The following is a 13,393-nucleotide window of genomic DNA, read 5'->3' as shown; positions in this document are numbered from 1 at the left end:
TTGTGCAAACACCCATTGTTTTGATCTCGGTCACATGGCCGCATCTAACTGCCTGGGAGCTGGAAAATGTAGGCTAACTAAACAGCCTTGTATCCAGCTCTTCATTACAGGGAGAAGAGGAGAATGAATTTTTATGAATAGCTGGAAGTTTTCTCTATGGTCTTTAAGAAAGTACCATATGTCCATATAGGCCAGAGTACAAATATCATGATTTCTTTCCAAAATTCTAAAACTCGGGTCTTTTTCTTTTTTGGTCGTATACTTGAATGGCAACTGCTGCTTAAACCCTTAAATAATGCCAACTGTTCAAAGTTCCCCCTTGTCTTGTCTCTTTGAATTATTCATAGAAATCTGCAATAGTGCTGCTGTTAATATCTTCAAAACGCCTGCCCCAGCCTTTATGTAATCCTTTCTGCAAATGCGCCTTTCCTTAGCTTTTGAATATCACAGGCTTTGAATAAATTGATCTATTTCAATAGCGACCAAATATTCCTTCCTGTCACGTTTCTGACTGCAACCTGGGATGTATGTTTCTGATGTTCCATTTTCTTCTATTGTTTTTCTAGTCACTTCTAGCCCTAGCTAAAAGTTGGCTGCTTCTTGAGGACACTTCCATGCCTGTATGCCTCTCAAGTAACACAGGGTCAGAAAATGGAATTGATGATCCCCTTATTCCCCATAGTCATTTCCAGGTCATTTTCTTTTTTAAAAAATCTTAGATTCTTTCACATCTGACAAAATCCCCATCACCAACCTACATCCTGGTCCCACAAAAGTTTCCTTGAAGATCTTAGCTCCTGCCTTATTGTTTTCCTTCGTGACTTTGTCTTATGTATGGGTCTCCCTTTTGACATCTTGATATTTCAGTGTTTTAATGAGTCTATCAACTGGAGTCCCCATAGGAAACATCACCTCTTATGGTTCATAAAAATAGGTTTTAATGAAAGGACAACTTACATAAGGGAAGACAGAGTTACAGGGGGAAAAATAATGAAATAAATTGAAAAAAGCAGATAAAAACAAAAATAAAATTGAAAAAGAAAGCAAGAATACAATAACTATGCAAGAATGAAGGAGGAAAAGAAAGCAAGATTATGTAGTCAAAGATTCAGGTCTCAGTTCTGCCATTTGTCAAGTGTGGAATGTGATCATATCACACCAAGGCTTCAGTTAAACAATCCAACTCTTCCTTCCCCAAAATGATGCTTCCTCACCATTTACTAGTAATGGTTCCTTATATGTCCCTTTATTAAAGAGCAAAAAGGGGTCAGGCAAATAAACAGGTAGTAAATACATGTTTGTGAAATAATTGACTGAATAAAATAATATATGAATGGTGAATAAGGCACACTGATTTGCTTGTTAGTTTAAATCTATAGTTCATAGAGCTGTTTCAAAGACAGGAACTCTTTAAAGAAATTGTCACACTGTGCTTCTTAACCCACTGCTGCAAACTTAGATAAATGCATTCACTCACATACATAATCCAGATGTCACAGATCCCACTAATCTGTGATTATAAAATAAGGTCGTATCCCCCTTTAGTCACTACTAAGCTATGGCAGATCAAGAACTTTGCTAGAAATTAGTTGTCAAAAGGCACTAAAAATATATGACTAATTTGTCTTTCAACCACAATTCGTTTTGTTTTTCTCTTCTTTGTCTAGCTCCCATGTAACCCACTTCTGCTACCTCAGGATCTTTGTACTTGCTCATATCACTTCTTACAGTCTTTTCACTGAGGATCTGTGAATCAATGATCCTTCTCACCTTCTAGGATATAATTCAAATATTACCTTCTCAGAGAATTCTCACTACACATTCTAAGGTAGCTCCTCTTCACCCTGTCACTTATAAAAGATCAGAGTATTACTTTTTTTTTATCTTTATTGCTGACAGTGTTACAGATGTCCTTTTTCCCCCCTGTTCACACCTTTCTTCCTGCTCCCATCACCCCCTGCCTTCATCACACCATTGTCTGTGTCCATTGGTTATGCATATATGCACATGAGTTATTTGGTTTACCTCTTTCCACCCCCCAAACTCCCCTTTCTTCTGAGGGTTGTCAGTCTGTTCCCTACTTTTATGTCTCTAGATCTATTTTGTTCATCAGTTTATTTTGTTCATTATATTCCACAAATAAGTGAGATTATGTAAAAACAATATGGTGTTTTCTAAAAAAATTAAAAATGTACCGCCATTTGACCCAGTGATCCCACTTGTAGGAATATATCCTAAGAAGCCTGAAACACCAATCAGAAAGAATATCTTTACCCCTATGTTCATAGCAGCAATATTTAAAATAATTAAGATCTGAAAATAGCCTAAGTGTCCATCAGTAGATGAGTGGATAAAAAAACAAAAACCAGTGGTACATATACACAATGGAATACCATGCAGCTGTAAGGAAGAAGGATCTCTTATCCTTTGAGATGCCATGGATGCACCTGGAGAGCAATATGCTAATAAGCCAGTCACAGAAAGAGTAATATATATATATATATATATATATATATATATATATATATATATATATATTTTTTTTTTTAGAAGAGTTCCTGGCACATAATTAGCTCTCACTATTATTATTAGTAGTAATAGCAGCAGTATTTTTTAAAATAAATTTTCTTTATTTCATTTTATTTCTTAATTTATTTTTGTTACATGTTTCTCCTTTCCCCCCCACTGATTCCCTCTCCCCCTCCCTCCCCGCCCTGTCCCCAGCTTTGTTGTCCATGTACATTGTTCATGCATATATGCATATAAGTTCTGTGGTTTATCTCTCCTCCACCACCCCCTCTTCTGGGGATTGTCAGTCTGTACTCCACTTACACATCTCTGGGACTACCCCATTCCTCAGACTGTTATGTTCCTTATATTCCACAAATAAGTGAGATCATGTGGTATTTGTCTTTTTCTGCTTGGCTTGTTTTGCTTAGGATAATACTTTCCAGGTCCCTCCATGTAGTCTCAAAGGATAAGAGATCTTTCTTTCTTATAGCTGCATAGTACTCCATTGTGTATATGTACCACTGTTTTTTTATCCATTCGTCTACTGATGGACACTTGAGCTGTTTCCAGATCTTAGCTATTGTAAATAGTGCTGCTATGAATATGAAGGTACATATATTCTTTCTGATTGGTGTTTAAGGCTTCTTAGGGTATATTCCTAGAAGTGGGATCACTGGGTAAAATGGCAGTTCAATTTTTAATTTTTTGAAATAACTCCATATTGTTTTTCATAGTGGCTGCATCAGGTTATTCTACAAAGCCACTGTAATGAAAACAGCCTGGTACTGGCACAAGAACAGGCAGATGGACCAATGGAACAGAACAGAGAACCCAGAAATGGACCCAAGACAATATGCTCAATTAATATTTGACAAAGGTGGCAAGAGCATACAGACAGCCTCTTCGATAAATGGTGTTGGGAAAATTGGACAGCTACATGCAAAAAAAAATGAAACTAGACCATCAACTGACACCATACACAAGAATAAACTCAAAATAGATCAAAGACTTAAATGTGATTCATGAATCCATAGAAATCCTAGAAAAAAATGTAAGCAACAAAATTTCAGACATCATACACAGCAGAATTTTCACTGATGCATCACCTAAGGCAACAGAAACAACGGAGAAAATGAACACATGGGACTACATCAAACTCAAAAGCTTCTGCACAGCAAAAGAAACAACCACCAAAATGGAAAGGCAACCCACTGTATGGGAGATCATAATTGCCAATGATGCATCAGATAAGGGGTTAATTTCCAAAATATATAAAGTGCTCATACAACTCAACAAAAGAAAGACAAAGTACGCAATTAAAAAATGGGCAGAGGAACTAAATAGACACCTCTACAAACAGGACATACAAATGTCTGAGACATATGAAGAAATGCTCAACATCACTGATCATCAGGGAGATGCAAATTAAAACAACAATGAGGTATCACCTCACACCTGTCAGAATGGCTGTCATCAACAAATCATCAAACAACAAGTGTTGGCGAGGATGTGGAGAAAAGGGGACTCTAGTGTACTGCTGGTGGGAATGCAGACTGGTGCAGCCACTATGAAAAATAAATAAATTTTCTTTATTGATTTTAAAGAGAGAGGAAGAGAGAAGGAGAGAGAGATAGAAACATCAATGAACGAGAGCATTGATTGGCCACCTTCTGCATGCCCCCCACCAGGAATCAGGCCCATAACCTGGGCATGTGCCCTGATCGAAAATTGAACTGGCAACCTCTTAGTGCATGGATCTATGCTCAGCCACTGAGCCACACCAGCCAGTCAAGAGTAATACTTTTTATAGAACATAAACTCCTGTGGGAAAGAACCCTGTTTGTCTTGTTTACTGTTTAATTCCTATGGTCTACCATTATGTGTCCCTTTTAAACATTATATACACAGGCTGTTTCTATCATACACATGACTTGAGATCAAAATTTTAAAATTCATTGGTAGTCTGTACTGACTATATATCTATATCTATATATAGTAATATATGATAGCCTGGCCAGTGTGGCTCAGTGGTTGAGCCTCAACCCATGCACCAAGAGGTCACCGATTCAATTCCCTGTCAGGGCACATTGTGGGCCTAATCCCCAGTGGGGGACATGTGGGAGGCGGCCAATCGGTGTTACCTCTCAGCGATGTTTCTATCTCTATCCTCCAAATCAATAAAGAAAAAATAATAAATTATAATAATATATGATATACATGTATATAGACAATGATATTGTCAAAAATGTGCACTGATTAAATACTACAGGTTGGAAAAAACTATATTTTGAGAAGCTACAAATAAGAGGATTGTATGCTCTTTATTTGAAAAGAATATTTTAGAATACACCATTAAAAACATTGACTTGTGTTTAGAATGGCTAATATGGAAGCATTAGATGTATAGCCAACTTCCCTTTGTTGAGTTACTATTGTCAGAGTTCGAGCTCTCATTCAAAACATCACTCCCTCAGATATGAGATAAAGAAATTCTCTGCTTTTACCCTCAGGACTTGAAGAGTGGAAGTTTAGTCATTGAAAAATATGGAATTTATTTGAATAAAGGCAATACAAGTTCTATTTATCTTCTTAATACCTTCATGCTTTTAATAGGAAAGTACAACAGCCTAACAGTACAATGAAAATTAGTACTTAGTGATTTTTCTGGCATCCAACATAACTGCATTTTGTAATATTTTCATTGTTTATGTTTGCTTCTCACTTATTCTATTAATGACAAGTTCCAGGGAATGCCATATCACTCGGGGGGAGGGTTGAGCTAGCCAAGTTGTTGTAGCTGATAAAATATACTTTCAGCTGCTGTAATAAAGTCTACTCATGGCTCTGTCTCTGAAGAATTGTCCCCTAATACTCTGTAATCCATGAAGGACTCCCATATAGTGTTATGAGGCTCCTAGGTCTAAAATATCAATAACACATGAAAAGAGAAATGTATGTTCGCTTTATGTCTCAGATTTCAAATATGTCCCATCAGATTCATTTTTTATTCTCTCTACATAGCACTATATAACATTTTACCCTCAGTGCTGCTGGTGATTTTCATGCCAAACTTCTCCTTAAAAGTTTTACTAGCAAAGAGATTTAAGAAGGGAAATAAAATGAAGTAGTAAAGGTTGGTCTTATGGTCAATGTCCATCTCTTTTTGATAAGATTTAGACAAAGGAATTTCTATGATGTCAGAATAGAGCAGAACTTTTTAACTACTCACAAAGAAATACAAATAGCCATAATCTGATAGCAAATCCCTGTGTGATAACACTATTAAGTGAGCTGTTTCAGCATAGATAAGATGTTTATTTATTTTTTCTGATACTGATCTTAAAATTTAAGGGAAAATGAGGAATCAATATTCTGGTTGTGCTTCTGTTAACTTTCCAAAATCTTCCAGATTCCCTATATTAAGAATCTAAATTGCACTTGATTGATAAGTTTGGTTGTGACTTTACTGGAACCTGATCCAATCAAAAGGATAGAAGCAACATTTAAAAAAAAAAAAAAATGAGGCAGTAGCATATTCAGTGAAGCAATTAAATTGGTGGTGTGAACTAAACCACCAAGTTTCTGGCAAGCTCTAACTGCACATGGGTCTGTAAGTAATATTACACACAATTCGTGGCATTTTGTGAAACCACTAATAAATGCCACTGGAGTGTTGATCAGGAAATGGATTAGTAATTTGGTTTTACTTCGGGCTTATGAATACTTGAAACTTTCAGCAAATTTTTAATGAAAATTTTGAATCATTAAGGGTTTGGATGTATGTAGTAATTTATAGTCTTTTTATTCTCTCTTTCTCTCAGATACATACTTATGGGAGGTTTGCTGATTAACCAGTAAACTAAATCTGAGGAAAAGTATGAAGAATAAAATGCTAAGGTCATAAAAAATTTTTTGAACAAAAGTTAATATGTTCTTATTCAGAGAAATAAGAAAGCCAGTGAACATCTTAGAAAATGATGTTACTAGGTGTCCATTCTGACTCAATAGAAAGCTTATTTAAATGCCTATGCAACATACCACAAATCAATTTCTTAAGTAGCTATATTATCCTTCTGAATAACATACATTCCAGTACTTTTGAATAGAATTATCAAGCAATCTTGGTTAAATCCTTGCTAACAAAGAGATTTACATTTTTCTTTCTAATTTTTTATTATACGTATATGAAAATCATTTGATCCCTATTTAATAGGCAAAAATAATTGAAAAGACTAGAAAGTTTCTTACTTCAACTTAGACTTGGTACAGAAAAATTTTAAAGTAAAATTAGCTAATAAGTTTGGGATTGATTTGCATACAAAAATTACTGGTATTTACACATTTACTGTGGGTCTGACTCTGAACATCTTGTAATTAGAGAACTGAGCTGGAAATTTTTAAGTTAAGAATTTATCATGTGCTTCCCCTCTTTGTCTTCTTATTGGGATAAGATTTTTCATACAACTATAGTGCCCGAGTGTTCCAGGTTTCTACTGCTATATAACAACTACCTCAGAATCTAGTGGCATAAAACCACAACACTTTTACTGTACCCAGGAAAACTGTGGGTCAGGAGTTTGGACATGTACGATGAGGATGGCATGTCTTAGCTTCACACAGTCTGGGAGCCTCAGCTTGAAAATTTCAGCTACTGGGCAGAGGGGTGGGGGTACTCAAAGGCCCAGGAACTGGAATCATCTAGAGGCTCTTTTACTTGCATGTTGGCACCTGGGCCAAGAGAATCAAAGCTTGGGCTCAGATGGGTGTGCTGGCCTGACCTCGTACCTCAGTCTGCTCCATGTGGTTGGGCTTCCTCAAAGTATGGTGGCCTGAGGATAGTCAAACTTCCTACATCATGTGCCTGCACTCCAATAGCAAGAGTTCGACTGAACAAGGCCGAAGACACACGACGTTTTGACTTAGCCTTGAAAATCTCTCAGAGTGATTTCCACCAGATTCTCTTGGTCAAAACAATTATAAATTCACCCTGTTAAAGGGAATGGGGTTTGACATCACAATAAAGTGATTAACAAAAAATGTATATCCATGTTTTAAAAGCAACACCCTCTGGTATCTAAGAAACTATGCTTTTAGTTAATTCCATAGTCTAATCATTGATTTTAAATAAATATACATATTTTTATTTAACTGAGGCTAAATGTATACTTATATTTAAAGTTAATGAAAGGTTTTGAAATCACAACCCATTTTCATTACTAATTTAACTGAACTGAGCAGCACAACACGGGAAAAGTTCATTCTCATTTCTAGGTCCCAGGTGGATCACTGGGATGGTGAAAGAAACCTCTTGGCATCTTGGCCAATGTCTTCCAGAGAGATTTACAGACTGATAATTTGTCTTTCAATGATAGCCTTTCAAATTGAGTAGTCCCATGAAGAGTTTTATAGATAATAAAATCTCTCTGATATGCCAATTTATAAATTTTAATGGTAACAGAGATAGTTAAGATCTCCAAAGGTAAAGATGCTTTATTTTATATTACCCTACCCAAAAATGAATACATTTTCAAGAAATGAGATGATAAGCGATAAGCTATGTCTCATATTATATAACTTGCTTTATAGTGTTACATGTGGCCCATGCCACATGTACGAGTCACAGGCATTCATTAGAAATGATGAATGGAATCGTTAAAAAGCGGGGGGGGCATAAATGGGCAGTAAGATAACAGTAAATTATTTTGGGTTGGAGGGGTGAGATATACTGGAAAGGAAAGTAAATTGACCTTATGGAAAGAATCATGAGTGAAGGAAAGAGAAATACTTTTATAATCACCACTGGAGAAAATGTCTCTGGCCATGGGAGGGAGAGGACTGGGCAGCTATAGAAGAGAAGACAAGACTGAGCGAACCAGAACAAAGTGCCCTAATACAATGTGGTTCTATGAGAGCAAGTGTGGTATAAGAACCTACCTAATGCTGTATCCTGGTGAAGGGGAATCCAATTATATTCCAAGTGCATGTCAAGACTATCTTGATTAAAAAGCAACAAGAAGAAAATAATGTTATGCTTTCATCCTTATGCTTGGTGATAATGGGAGATAATGCTGTGATTTTGGTAAAATTCTTTATCATTCTGGTCCATTATAAGAAACATCATGGCTCCTCCCATAGTTTGTTAGACTACAGTATCCACAAGAAAACCTTTTCAAGCACTTCACATTCAATTAGGAACGTGCATAATGAGAGTGACTGATCATCTTAATTATAATACATTTCTCTCTAGTTCTTCAGGTAAGATGCTAATATTTATTTCTCTCTGATATACCCCCAAGATTGATATCATGACAAATAGATAACTTTTAAAACAATAGAGTCTACATGATTTAAGTTCATTGCCAACTAAGAATATTTGGAATCTGTGACCAACATAGCAATGTGTTGGCTCCATTCTGCTTCCTGAAAGGACTCAGTGACCAGCTGTCAGGAATGACAACCTTCAGCTGTTGCTCCGTTTTGAGCACTCATGCCCTTCCCAGGATGTCTACAACCAGTGTCTGTTGGAGGCAGGGTATACAATCCTAGCTATTTGAGACAACTCATTCAACACAAAGTTTTGCTGTGAGTTCAATTAATGCTGTTGCCAGACCTGAATCACCTGCAATTGCCCTTCTGCCCACTCCTACTTCCTTCTTCTCCCTTCCACAGGGGTTGATTCCACCCAAGGTCACTCCATAATTCATGGCTTGCATGCTATTCTCCACCACAGAATCTGTTTCTAGAAAACACAACCTTCAGTAGAATCTTCAAAATTAAAGCTAATCAAACATGAATATAAACTACCAGAATACACTTAAACTTCTAAGATATGCAAAAGCACATTGTACCCCAAAAGGAGTAAACTTATTCTCTCTGGGAAAGAGTTTCTCCTCCAATTGATTGTGTCATTTTGAATTACAATAATCCACTTGCTGGTAATGGAAAGTGTCAGTGTCAATGTCAGCACACATTTCAAAAGCCTGCTTGGAATCGTGCATTAAGTAGGGGCTTGGAAGATGTACATTGACTTGCTAGATAATGCTGCTGCCATATAATACAATGGTAAATAAAATTGTTAAAAATGCCATAAAATATATGATAGTTTTCTTTTATTCAAGGTAAAAGTCAAGCTTTAACAACAACAAATACACTCTTAAAAACTTTCCTTAATAAAAACAAACTTCAATTCTCATAAAGACAGCTACTGGGTTATAAATTCTTTTCAGTGACTTAAAAATGGAAAAGGGCAGACTAATCTGGAACTTTAATGGGAACAATTGGCCAAAATAAACAAAAAGGCATCCATTTCTCTTTGTGAAGTAGAAAATGTCAGTTTTATCATTTTTTCTTGTTTTTCCTTAGTTCAGTATTTTGCTTTTGAGTATATGTGGCTTTGAGGTGTGTTTTTTCTTCCAGTCATTATTTTTATACTGACATGCTATATAAATAATTTCTTTGTGCTGTATTTACTATTTCTTTACTAAAATGTAAACACATTCTGAAACACATGAAGACTTTTATCATAAATACATACCTTTTAAAACTTGGAAATTCTCATTGGAAGTCATTTAAATTAGAAAATGCAAGCTCCATCAGTAATAAATAAATAAATAAACTTAATAAAAAATAAAAAAGCAAGCTCATTTTCCTTTTATTAGTAAGTAATTACTATGTGCATTTTAACCTAGAAAATATGATTGCCACATGACTTAGAGAGCATCCTTATTATTTTTCTAAAATAAACAGTTATAGCACAACAAAATTATACATTCATGAGCTTTTTTACTAAAATACGGGCTTTATTTAATATCTTATATTGTTTGTTTATATATTATTTTATATATATTGCATATCATATATAATGCATTTTATGTTAATGTACTAGAAATTAATTTTGCTAAAAAATAATGCTCTAGTTACATACAACAGAGAAAAGTCAGTTAAAAGATAGATCAAACAGCAAGTGCATGCACCAGGATACTTTTTTTTTTTTTTATCCTCACCGGAGGACATTTTTCCATTTTTTGCTCAGGTAGAGTGGGAGGGAGAGAGAGGAACAGAGAGAGAGAGAGAAACATCGACGTGAAAGGGACACATCGAGTGGCTGCCACCCGCACAACCGACCAAGGCCGGGGACAAACTGCAACCGAGGTACGCGCCCTTAGCGGGGAACCGAACCCGGGTCTCTCAGGACCGCAGGCCGACGTTCTAACCGCTGAGCCAAACCGGCCAGGGCCAGGATACTTTTTTAAAGTGAGTTTATATCACTCTAAGTAGATCTCAAGTTAGATCACTGCAGAAACTCCAAAAACCATTATGAACCAATTCACTACATGCTTATAGAACACAAAGATATAGAAGGAAATCCAATTATATGCCTTAGGAAAAATCTCCTACTACATGAATGGGTGGGCTCAACTTTAACATGTTGTAAAAAGTGTAGCATGTTATCATAAGTTAGTATTCTTTTGTGTCCTTTTCAGACGTCTGTTGAGCAATTTCCAACTACCAGACACTGGAGAGCAAAAATAGCTGCTTTAAAAACATCAGAATCTAAGGGTGAGAACTTATAAACTCTTCATTTCAAAATGGGAATATTTGTAAAATTCTGTGGATTATTGTAGTAAGTTGTAGTTGAGATAACAAAGGCTTAAATGAAGTGTTTAAAACAGCAATTGAAGTTACTCCTTAGTCAAAGATAAAATGTAGAAACACTTGTTTGTTTGTTTTTGCCCAGCTATTTTGATTTTCTATATATACTATTGTTTCTCTTTGCTAAAAGTTCTGGTAATAACATTGTGTTGCTCATTTTGGGAACTATCTTTCCACTGTTCCACGTGGCACTGGTTGATGTGCCCCTCTGTTATCACAAGCGACTGTCATTCAACTGTGGACTGAGCTTTTGGCCCAAGCAGGCTAACGGGAGTCTTTTTTGGGGATTAATATACTACTTTCCCACCTAAATGACATATTAATGTTTCAGGCTCCTATCGAAAATCATTCATGTTTTCACTGTATCCAATCCCTCTGGCATACCAAGAACTGAGACTAAGATACAAGCTCCCCACTGGAAGTTCTACCCCCTCATTATTTATAACTCTTCTTTTGGGTCATACACTTCAGCACCCAAAGAAGTCGTTATTACTTCCTATTAATAAACAACAAACACCTCTAGATGCCACTGCCTCCACTGAATATAGCTCTATTTGATTTCTTTTTAAAAGTTAAACTCACAGGAAAGCTGTCTATAAACACTGTATGCAATTTATCTCCCACAATTTTCTCTTAAATTTAATCCAGTTATAATTCCGATCCCACCACCCTGCCAAAAGTGCTCTTGTGAATATCAGCAATTACCACTGTGTTCCTGATTTCAATGCATAACTCTCAGCCCTCAGACACTTTTATCAATAGCATTTCACACAGTTGATCACTTCCTCCTCCTGAACACAATGTCTTCACTTGGCTTCAAAGACACATGCTCACTTTGAGAGTGACCACGAAAGCAATGTCTTCCAGGCAAATTTTCTTCCTAACAGTGGTCATTCCACCCTGGCCATGTGTGTCCGTGATGGGCAGGTACGGGTAGCAGAACTGTCTGCCACACAGTGCTGCAAGAATATAAGCGTGAGGCCCAGCATAAGGGAGCGTCCCACAAGTTGGCCCTGGAACCAGACTCTCCTTGTATATTTCTATCTGCAGGTGAAGATGCAGTTGTCTTCACCATTGACCTCACACAAAATCGGTCAGCTTCAAAGCTGGTGGTGACAAAAGAGAAGGAGAAGAAAGTGGGGCTCTAAACAATCTACATGAATCCTGCCAATACTCACCAGTTTGCAGTGGTGGACAAGATCAATTTGTAAGGATTTATGACCAGAGGAAAATTGATGAGAATGAGAACAATGGAGTACTCCAGAAATTCTGTTCTCATCACCTGGTGAACAGTGAGTCCAAAGCAAACATCATCTGCCTTGTGTATAGCCACGATGGCAGAGAGCTCCTGGGCAGTTACAATGATGAAGACATTTATCTCTTCAGCTCCTCTCACAGTGATGGGGCCCAGTATGTTAAGAGATATAAGGGCCACAGAAATAATGCCACAGTCAAAGGTGTCACTTTCTATGGCCCCAAGAGTGAGTTTGTGATGAGTGTAGTGACTGCGGGCATATCTTCCTCTGGGAGAAATCATCTTGCCAGGTCATTCAGTTTGTGGATGGGGCAAGGGAGGCACGGTAAACTGTCTTGAGCCCCACCCTCACTTGCCTGTACTGGCAACCAGTGGCCTGGACCATGATGTCAAGATCTGGCCACCCACAGCTGAAGCTTCCACTGAACTCACAGGGTTAAAGGATGTGGTGAAGAAGAACAAGCGAGAGCAGGATGAAGAGAGCTTGCACCACACTGACCTGTTTGATAGCCACCTGCTCTGGTTCCTCATGCATTACCTGAGACAGACACGCCATCACCGGCGCTGGTGTCAGGGCAACAGATACAGACACAAATAAGTCTCCCAGCTTTTCAGACACTTCGACGAGGAAGAGGGCCCTGACCAGGTGCAGTGCAGGCCATTCTGAGGCCTTGTACCTAGAAGGGTTGGGCTGGGCCTGCCAACTTGATCCTGCCTGGGAGCCCTTTCCTGTCCTTACATTCAGCAGAAACACACTTTGGTCTTTTTGCTTTAGATAAAAGAAAGACATCCCTGGAGAAGGACAAACCAGAGAGGAGTGAATTTACAGAGTACTTAGGAGTAGGGTTGAACCTTGGAATGGGGTTCCATGGAAAGGTGCATAGGACTCAGTAAAAATGGCCCTTCCCCAAAGCATTTTGTGGTGGTGGGAAGGGGAGCCTGTTTTTGTTAACTGGTTTGGGATAAGAAATGAGG

At 37.4% G+C, this 13,393-nt stretch overlaps 1 pseudogene; it reads left to right on the top strand.

Annotated features, from left to right (window-relative positions):
* The window catches only part of LOC118619258, a 93,412-nt pseudogene extending 80,327 nt beyond the window's left edge, over window positions 1-13,085 (top strand).
* The last annotated feature ends 308 nt before the right edge of the window (window positions 13,086-13,393 follow it).

This window comes from Molossus molossus, unplaced genomic scaffold (genome assembly GCF_014108415.1).
Source record: "Molossus molossus isolate mMolMol1 unplaced genomic scaffold, mMolMol1.p scaffold_m16_p_6, whole genome shotgun sequence".
Classification (NCBI taxonomy): domain Eukaryota; kingdom Metazoa; phylum Chordata; class Mammalia; order Chiroptera; family Molossidae; genus Molossus; species Molossus molossus.
The sequence above is the reverse complement of the archived record's forward strand: the minus strand, read 5'-3'. Positions and strand labels throughout refer to the sequence as shown.